The following is a 10,525-nucleotide window of genomic DNA, read 5'->3' on the forward strand; positions in this document are numbered from 1 at the left end:
CAATGGGTAAACTCTTGTGCAAGGTTTACCCATGGATAGGCCTTGACTAAAGGGACAAGACCCATGTGGGTTAACTTGTTGAAGAAGGTGTAGCGTCCTAAAATTGTGACACTTGCAATTTCGACTGCATTTCGGTCTTCACGATGGCGACGCAACACGCAACCTGAATGGAGACCCCGAAACCTGATTACGACACTGAAAACTGCATTTTTCAAGCACCCTGGCCTGAACCTCCTTGCACCCTGCTGTCCCGGGAGGTGGGACCAGAGCGCCCAGCGCCCTGGTCCCTGGGTCCTATTTTGGGCCCGGTCTCTTTTGGACTTCGGGTCTTTATGTTTGCAAATTGGAAAATTATCTTTCCTGGTCGGCCTAAGGTCGGGAAAATCAGTCTTTTAACCCTAAATGACAAGTATATAAACTACATATTCCTCTTTCATTCGATATGATGGTACAAAGCGTGGAAACTATACTCAAGCATTCAGGCATTCAAGCATTCCTTCAAGCAATTGATCATTCTAAGTCTCCATTCAAGGCTAAGTGTTGCATTCAAGACAAGGATTCAACCATTGAAGAGGAGATCACATACTACATGCTACATGCAACATACAACAATACAACAAACAACAACATCTATACCTTCGCACATAAGGATACAAACATCCTTAGAACAAGGTATTAGTACTTGTTTTACAGTCATTTACATTTGCAGCACTTGCTCATTTCTTGGTTAATTCCAAAACCGGGGTTTGACCTAATGGCAAACCCCTAATCCCTAACCCCCCAATCATCTTCGCTTTTCTGTGTGTAGGTTGCAGGTACGCGGCTGAAATTGAAGATCTGGAATCCTTGTGCAGAGACGAACAGATCCCCCTTCGTTTTGCGGATTTTTCGGAGGACCGTGGCACCGGGCGCCATCGTCCCGACAACTTTTGCTCAAATTTGTAGGACAGCGCCGTATCGACATTTTACTGCTAATTCCAGGTCCGCAGCTTCATCCTATATCCCTATCTCAGTTTATAAAGCGAATCTTTGTCACTTTCTATGCATTCCTAGCCTGATTCTCTTATGCACATTCTTTACAAAAGAGGGTAGCCTTGCTGTCTTAACCCCTTGAAACACATTTAGCATCCAATCTTGCCTTGTGTGGGATTGGATCTTGTGGGTTTCAACCCCTCTTTTGAATGTAAAGTCTCTCCCCTAAGTGAAAACCATTAACCCTAGTGAATCTCCCTTCTCTCTCCTTGGAGTTGGAAGAGGGGAGAGCAACTAGGGTTCGATCGCGATTTTTCGCTTTACATTTTGGTGAACCCGACGTGAACATCCTTTCTGATTATTCATAGTTAGATCTGAAAATTGGATTCCTTGATTACATTTCCATGTTTGATCTTTTGCAAAATTTTAGAGGTTAATTGCATAAAAACCCTAAATTTTCTTTTTAAGTAATTAAACTTGTGAAATGTTTAATTGTTGATGCTTGTTTCAGATCTGCCCTTCTATTACAAATTATCAATTCATATTTGTGCTTTAATTTTGAAAATTAAGTGGTTAAGTGTCAAAACCCTAATTTTTGAAACCCTCTTGATTCAACCTTTGACTGATAATTTCACTAATCAAAACATCTCCAAATCGGCTGTAACTTTGGATTCCACAATAAAATCACAATATCTTTCATCCCTGAAAATTTGGAAAAAAGTTGCGAGGACCGTGTGCACTCCGAGCGCCATCGTCCCCGACATTTTTTCCGAAATTTCGGGAGCGAGATCTTACTGTATTTTTCTGCTAAAATCCAGAATTTTGGCTGATTTTATCAATTTTAACACCTTCAAAATTACAGTCAAAGCTGGTCTAGCGATTGCTTGGATTGAGGCTTCTAATCATTCAAAAATTGTTGAAATCGAAATCTGTATCAAAATTGTGTTTCTTACTGTCCTAAATCTGAAAAGTGTGTTTGCATTCATTCGAAATTTCAGTGATTTATCCAAATTTTTGCAATTTGTGACTTTTGAAATTAAGTGCTTAGTTACAACAACTTTGATTTCCGCTTTCAAAATTGAATTTTGCGTGAAATTGAGTCAATTTTTGAATTTCAAAACCTGCATTGCTTTTGACATTCCCTCTAAAATCATAAAATTCAAAATTTCAGTTTCCCTCTCTTTTTCAAAATTCAAATTTTGCATTTTTCGACAATCTTGATAGGGTTCAATTTTGAATTTGCAACTTTAATTTGGCCTATCTACAGATCGTAAAATCACTCAATTTTTTCAGATTGGCTTTAAAATCATCATACCTTTCATCCCTGCAAATTTCGAAAAAAGTTGCAAGGACCGTGTTGCACTCCGAGCGCCACGGTCCCGGACATTTTTTCCGAAATTTCGGGAGACTATCGTGATTGCATTTAACAGCTTAAATCCAGAAGATTGGCTGATTTTACTGAAAATTGCTACCTCTAAATTCAAAATCTTCTCTCTCTTTCTAGTGCATGAGTTTTACAACAATAAGCCCTACTTACACTATTCCCGTTAGACGAAGCCGTAGAATTAAGTCTTTCCGAGGTTTAACTACTGAGGAGATGGAACCTAATTTAAATAGCCTTTTTAACGAGGACATGGGTAATTCCTCTAATCCTCCTAATGATGAAGAAGCTCTCCATGAGGTTTTTGAAGAACAACTTTCGAAATTGGATAACCAATTTGACGATTTTCACCAATGGATGTCTCATGAGTATCCCGATAGTCAAGCTCTTCCTTTAATTGAGGGTCTAAAACATATGCTTCAAAGTGATAAGAATGGAATTGATATTTTGCGTGGTATTTCACACATTGTGAATTCGAATGTGATGCCTATGAAAAATTGTGCTGAAAATTTGGGTTATACACAACCTCCTACTCAAGTCAATCATTCTATTCCTTTGACAACTTCTATTGCTAGCATACCTACCTTTACATCAAACATAATGGCTACTTCTACACAAGACATTCCTCCTGTGATCACCAGTCATGGGGGCAACCCTTCCTCTTCAATTAACCCTCTTCCTTCATTCAATCTGACTTCTTCATACATTCCTTCAATGAGTGTTCCTATTACATCTTCACAAATGAACATGACGCAAGGGGGCAATTCGTTTAACCATTCCATTCCTCCTTGTAGTGTTCCTCCTGTCCAATCATCTCCTATGACTAACTATCATAGAGTTCCACCACCTTACTCTTTACCTTCTTTCAATAACATAACACCTCCATCACAATCTAACACGTCTAATATGAACTCTTCGACTGAAGCGACCATTAACAATCTTGCACAAACTGTCTCCTCTTTACAACAACAAATTGCCTCTATGAATCAATCTAAGTTTAGTGAGCCCACATTTGATGTTGCGAGTCCACTTTCTCTTGACATTGTTCGAGCTATTCCCCCTAAACATGTTGAAATTCCGCATTTGGAGCTTTATAATGGTAAGGGTGATCCTCTAACACATGTTAAGACCTTTCAAACAATATGTACTGATTTTGCTTATGACCAAAGGTTGCTTGCAAAATTGTTTACTAGAACATTAAGAGACAAAGCCCTACAATGGTATTGCTCGTTGCCTTCTTATTCTATTACTTCTTTCGAACAACTTGCAAATGCTTTCATTCAACAATTTCAAAACAATATAAGTTCTAAAGTTACTTTGATTGATTTAATGCATTGCAAACAAGGTGTTAAAGAAAAAGTGACTGATTTCATTGGTAGATATAAGCATTTGTATGCTCAAATTTCTTTTCCAGTGCCTGACAATGATATTCAAAGAATCTTTATTTCTAATTTACAAAAAGATATTCGAGACAAACTTCTGTTTTCTGAGTTTACTTCTTTCCAACAGTTGTGTGCAACTCTTCACAATTATCAACTGACTGTGAGTCAAATGGAACAATCACATCCTATGGCTCCGAGTGATAAGGGTGATAGCAGTCAACAACCATTTGGGAAGTTTAAACCGAACAGAGATTCCATCAAATTCAATGAAAACATCATCAACAACAATGTGAATGCAGCATCAGGTGTGCCTCCTATTTCTAAGTTTTTCAAGAAAGAAAGAAAGTATACTCCTTTGAATGAATCATTGCATAGTATTATGAATAAGTTATTGGAACAAAATGTGCTTACTCTTCCTCCTATAAGACAAATTGATCCTGCAAAGATTACTTCACCTTATTTTGATAACAAAGCTTTTTGTCAATTTCATCGTCAACCTAGGCATGATACTGAAAAATGTTTTGCTTTGAAGGGGAAAATTCAAGATTTGATTGATAATAATACTATCTTTGTTTCTGGTGTGAATGATAAAGGCAACAAATCTGTAGCTCCTCCTAACCAAAATCTTCAGATTTTTACTGATCCATTGCCTTCTCATACCTCTAATGCGATTGATACTACTGATTCCTCTGTCTCACATGATGATCTCGTGTCTATGACTCCGAATGTGATTAATTTTGTGGAGCAACAGAAAATCCCTAAAGAACCTTCCATCACATTTGATTCCAGTGAAACCATTAGGGCACCTGATGGTCCTTTATACATAGTTGCAAAATTCAAGAATACACCTTGTCGTGGAGTGCTTATTGATCCTTCGTTCATGGTTAATGTTATTACTGAAGAATTTCTTTTTACTTTGCAATTGAATCAAGTGATCTATGACAAAACAGATGTGAGTGTGAAACTATTTGATGCATTTTCTTCTCCTGCAATTGGTTCTATTACATTGCCTATTGAGGTCCATAACAAATCCCTTGATGTGAACTTTGCTATTATTCCTTCATCCGAACAATTTCGTGTGAAGCTTGGCTATCCTTGGCTATCTTCCATGAAAGCTATTACTTCTCCTATTCATAAGTGTTTGAAATTTCCCCATAATGGTGAAGTTGTTACTGTCAATCATAGTCTCTTTAAACCAGCTGAAAGAACTTCTAGCGTTCCTCTTGATTACTTTTGGCCTGAACAATTCCAATCTCTTCCTCCGCAAAGTGATCATCTTTTCAAATCTTATCAAAAGTGGAAAACAGATATGATCCTATCTCTAAGTGAACCTAGAACACCTAAACTTGATATTCCTATCATTCTTGAGAAGGAAGTTCTTCCTTTGAAAGATAAAACTAATGTCTTTCCTCAAGAAGATTCTCAACCCGTTCCCATGGATGTGATTATGTCTATGCCTAATAAACCTTCTAAGAGTAGACCTATACCTCCTCATCATGATGGACTTGGTCTTCTTCCTAAACCAAATATTCCTCCTTTGTATGGAGCAGTCCCTCCTCCTTCTTTTTATAGAGAGAAGAGACCTTCTTCTTCTCCTATTATCCAGCCTAAGAGACCACAACCTAAACACCCAAGTGATAAGGATGAGAACATTCCTCCTCCTCAATCTTCTCCACTTCCTACTAAGACTAGACGAAATCGTTCTGCACATGAACGCCAACAAAAGCGTCGTCTTAGAGCTCAAGCAGCTGCTTCTCAAACTTTGCAATCTCCAAAAACACCTTCAACAAGCATTATTCCATTTTCTCCAAAATCTCCAAAACATAAGATGCATGATGGTCTTGATCCTGTGCGAATTAAAGACCCTATTTTTATAAATCTTGATGATGCTATAGATGAAAATGTTATTCATGATGAAAATGTTACTTCTCTTGCTTCTGATAGTGAATATGAACTTGTTGATATTGATAACCATTTATCTAATGAATTTTCTAAAGCACTTATCCTAGCTCCTAGACAAGAACAACGTGGCTTGGAACATGAACATAGCCCTTGTTTGGATCTTGTGATAGCTCCATCTGCTGTGTTGGATGTTCCTCCTCTCGCGTGTTCCCTGCCTTCCCGAAATATTGATCAGCAAGATCGGGGGGTAGATGACGTGCTAGACTAGTTACATTAGCATAGCAGATTCTCTCCTCCTCTCTTGTGTTACTTCTTCTATATGTTATTCTCATTCTTCTATTTGTTGTCCTTGGTGTTGTCTACTTGAGGACGATGCAAAGCATTGAGATCTCTTTTGGTCTCTCTCATGTTGACTCAAAAGACACGTGTTCCCTTCTTCTAGGTGACCTTCCTTGATTGGGGAATGAAGAACAATTATGCATACATACATATGATATATATACATGAATTATCATACAGCATACTGACCCCGAGGAAAGCGAAGTCACCTCGTGCTTTGTGTTTTGTGTCTATTATCCTTGGGCTTATCTCACACTTGGGGGCTAAATCCTTGTGATAACGTGCTCCTTTCTCATTTCTTATATGTATCACTCCCTTAAAGCAATCACCCCCGGTGAGGCGTGTGCGATCGCTTTAACGTAGGGGGGCATACATCCCGTTCATATCTTTTCAAGATACTTGAGAATTTCTTGGCAAATTTAGCTTTGCCTTGAAAATTTTTGATATCTCTCTTGCATGACTCATAGTGAGGGAACCTTACTACTGACAGTCATGGTTCTCCCTCGTGATCTTCCCTTTTACTTTGTCAATCGAAGTCGTAAGATCCTTAGTCCACTGGGGGCTTGGTGTGTCTTGCCTCCTTGACGTGGTGAAAGTCTTTCAATGATTGTTCCTTGTACTTTACCGGAAGTATGAGCATACATACTCCCGCTAAAGTGGGGGCTAAATGTAGCGTCCTAAAATTGCGACACTTACAATTTCGACTGCATTTCGGTCTTCACGATGGCGACGCAACACGCAACCTGAATGGAGACCCCGAAACCTGATTACGACACTGAAAACTGCATTTTTCAAGCACCCTGGCCTGAACCTCCTTGCACCCTGCTGTCCCAGGAGGTGGGACCAGAGCGCCCAACGCCCTGGTCCTTCAGGACCAGGGCACCCAACGCCCTGGTCCTTCAGGACCAGGGCGCCCAGCGCCCTGGTCCCTGGGTCCTATTTTGGGCCCGGTCTCTTTTGGACTTCGAGTCTTTATGTTTGCAAATTGGAAAATTATCTTTCCTGGTCGGCCTAAGGTCGGGAAAATCAGTCTTTTAACCCTAAATGACAAGTATATAAACTACATATTCCTCTTTCATTCGATATGATGGTACAAAGCGTGGAAACTATACTCAAGCATTCAGGCATTCAAGCATTCCTTCAAGCAATTGATCATTCTAAGTCTCCATTCAAGGCTAAGTGTTGCATTCAAGACAAGGATTCAACCATTGAAGAGGAGATCACATACTACATGCTACATGCAACATACAACAATACAACAAACAACAACATCTATACCTTCGCACATAAGGATACAAACATCCTTAGAACAAGGTATTAGTACTTGTTTTACAGTCATTTACATTTGCAGCACTTGCTCATTTCTTGGTTAATTCCAAAACCGGGGTTTGACCTAATGGCAAACCCCTAATCCCTAACCCCCCAATCGTCTTCGCTTTTCTATGTGTAGGTTGCAGGTACGCGGCTGAAATTGAAGATCTGGAATCCTTGTGCAGAGATGAACAGATCCCCCTTCGTTTCGCGGATTTTTCGGAGGACCGTGGCGCCGGGCGCCATCGTCCCGACAACTTTTGCTCAAATTTGCAGGACAGCGCCGTATCGACATTTTACTGCTAATTCCAGGTCCGCAGCTTCATCCTATATCCCTATCTCAGTTTATAAAGCGAATCTTTGTCACTTTCTATGCATTCCTAGCCTGATTCTCCTATGCACATTCTTTACAAAAGAGGGTAGCCTTGCTGTCTTAACCCCTTGAAACACATTTAGCATCCAATCTTGCCTTGTGTGGGATTGGATCTTGTGGGTTTCAACCCCTCTTTTGAATGTAAAGTCTCTCCCCTAAGTGAAAACCATCAACCCTAGTGAATCTCCCTTCTCTCTCCTTGGAGTTGGAAGAGGGGAGAGCAACTAGGGTTCGATCGCGATTTTCCGCTTTACAGAAGGGAAGCCTTTAAGACTTTATAAGAGTCTTAAATGAGTGAGATGATGGGTTGGGGGTTAATTTGGGGTTTAGGATTGTGCACGTGATTAGAAGGGGGCTTAGGCTAATTTAGAAGGGCTTAGAAGAATCTAGAAGAAGGTTAGTTAGAAAATGGGCTTTGCAAGGGGGTGAGGATTAATAGGCTTTTAATTAAATAATTTATTTAAATAAAATAATGGGTGCAACTTGCATTTATTGGAGAATACAAGTGGATGGGGCTTTTAAATAAATATTTATGTATTTAAATTAGGGATTTGATTGGGGATGTTTAAATAAATGTTTAATTTATTAAAAGGAGACTTAAATAAAATTATTAATTTATTTAATATTTGGACTATAGTTAGTAATTAAATAAATTTCTAGATTAGAAAAATAGGTTGAAATGAATTAATTAAATGTAAATTTAATTAATAGAAGAATATTAGTGTATTAAAGAAATATTAAATATTTATTTAATTAGTGGAGAGATTTATGTGTCTACAAAACCAAAATATATTAAAATATACTTGTTGGAAAGCTTGTTTTGATAGCTACAATCCTACAAGTTGGCTTGTCAAGTTCTTTTTATTTGTAAGTTCAACACAAGCTTTGAAAGTCAAATTATGTGCAAATTTTGAGGTAGGGAGTAAAAGTGCTTAACCAAGAACCTTCATTCGAAGGACCTTTGAGTGAAGTTACCTTTGTTCAAAGATATTCAAGGATCTTCATTCAAAGGTATGTCATGCCTAAAAGAAACCTTCAAATGAAGGTAATTTCCAAAAACGAAAAAAGGTCCCTTTTATTCCTTTTATGGAAGTTTCCATAAAAGGAATAAAAAAGGACCTTTAAATGAAGGTACCTTTTTCCATTTTTGGAAGTTTCCATAAAAGGGACAAGAGAGGGAAATTACCTTCATTTGAGGGTTTTCAAGGAAATGCCTTTGAACGAAGGCGTTTTTAATTTCTCACCTCCATCGAAGTTCTAAAATGTGATGTCCCAAGTTTATAACCCATATGTAAGAATCATGCAAATTGGTACCATATTAATTTGGACCTTGTTTGGGACCATGGTATTGTTTTATGGATGATTTTCTAGGCACCTCGAGTCTATGCATTAGAGGCATGGGATAAAGGGTGTAAAAAGAAGAGATTGTGTAGGTCATGCTAATAGATTTCTACCATAGGAAGAGGATGTTGATTTCCATGGAGGCAAGAACCTAATATTATATTGCAAAAAATTTATTTTTGCTAAATAATATAATGGTTTGGGGCTTTGGAGGTTGTATTTTTCCTTAAAGGGTTTTCTTATGGTATATATTTGTCATTGTCTTTCTTGTGGTTGTTTTCCCTTCTATCTCTCTTTGTTTCTTTCTAAATGTTGTTTAAATGCTAGAATGATGTTGAAAATTTTACAAATCTAATTAATGTGTTATTCTCCTTGAAGGGTTAATGTAAAAATGCCTACAATGCTTAATAAGTATGTTTAATACAATTTAATTGCTAAGAGGTTTGTGGCCACTTTTCCTAATACACCTTAGGTCATTTTCATAGGTGTAAAATCTATCTCATGTATATGGATCTGGCCCTTAAATTTCTAAAATTCAAATTCAAATTTGGTCAACTTTTACCCACTCCACTAATTGTTATGAGTCGACTAAACATATATTTACATGAATTGGTTATGTCTTGGTATATAAAGGCATTCATTTGCATTCATTTCATATCCTCTCATATCCAAACATCCTCTCATTTTGAGGAGCAATCAATAAAACATTTCAAATACCATTGAGCTAGTCATTAGTATGACCATAGAGCTAGTCATTTTCTAAGTTTACCTATGAGAACTTGCACAATCCTAAACCCCAAATTAATTTTGATTTTCTCATTAATGTGCAAGTGATTAGAAGGGGGATTGTCTCATTTTGACTAGCTCTATGGTCATACTAATGATTTTCTAAGTTTACCTATGAGAACTTGCCCCTTAGAGTTACAATAGCCCTCTCAAGGTTGACCTATAGTCTAGCTAGCAAATCAGATCATGCAAAGAGAAAGTTGGTGAATCAAAGAATAAGAGCACAAAACCAACAAGATTAGAACTACACAACAAATAATAGATCTAAAGACATGAAAGTGGCCCACATGCATGGAAACAACCTAGAAAAAATATAGGTGTTGCACCAAATTTAATGTGACAAGCAAATAAAGATATACCATTTCTAAATTAAATACAAAAAATCCCAAAAACTTCATCAAAATGTGTCTTTGACTATCAAACTAAATATCCTTATCCACTTCAAATTTAAATTTCTAACCAAAAAAAAAATGCGCACATTCATTGTAGGAGTATTTACACTATTAAACCTTATTATTCTCAGTCATTAGTATGCCTACAGAGTTAATCATTTTACAAAATTGGCCCAGAACTTGTCCCTAGATTGTAGTAGCCCTCTAAAGGTTGACATCTAATCTAGCTAGCATATTAGATCATAGAGAGAAAACATTGGTGAATCAAAGAATAGGAGCACAAAACCAACAACTAAATTTAATGTGACGAGTAAATTAAAATATACCATTTCTAAATTAAAGACAA

This window comes from Cryptomeria japonica, chromosome 3 (genome assembly GCF_030272615.1).
Source record: "Cryptomeria japonica chromosome 3, Sugi_1.0, whole genome shotgun sequence".
In the NCBI taxonomy this organism is placed as follows: Eukaryota; Viridiplantae; Streptophyta; class Pinopsida; order Cupressales; family Cupressaceae; genus Cryptomeria; species Cryptomeria japonica.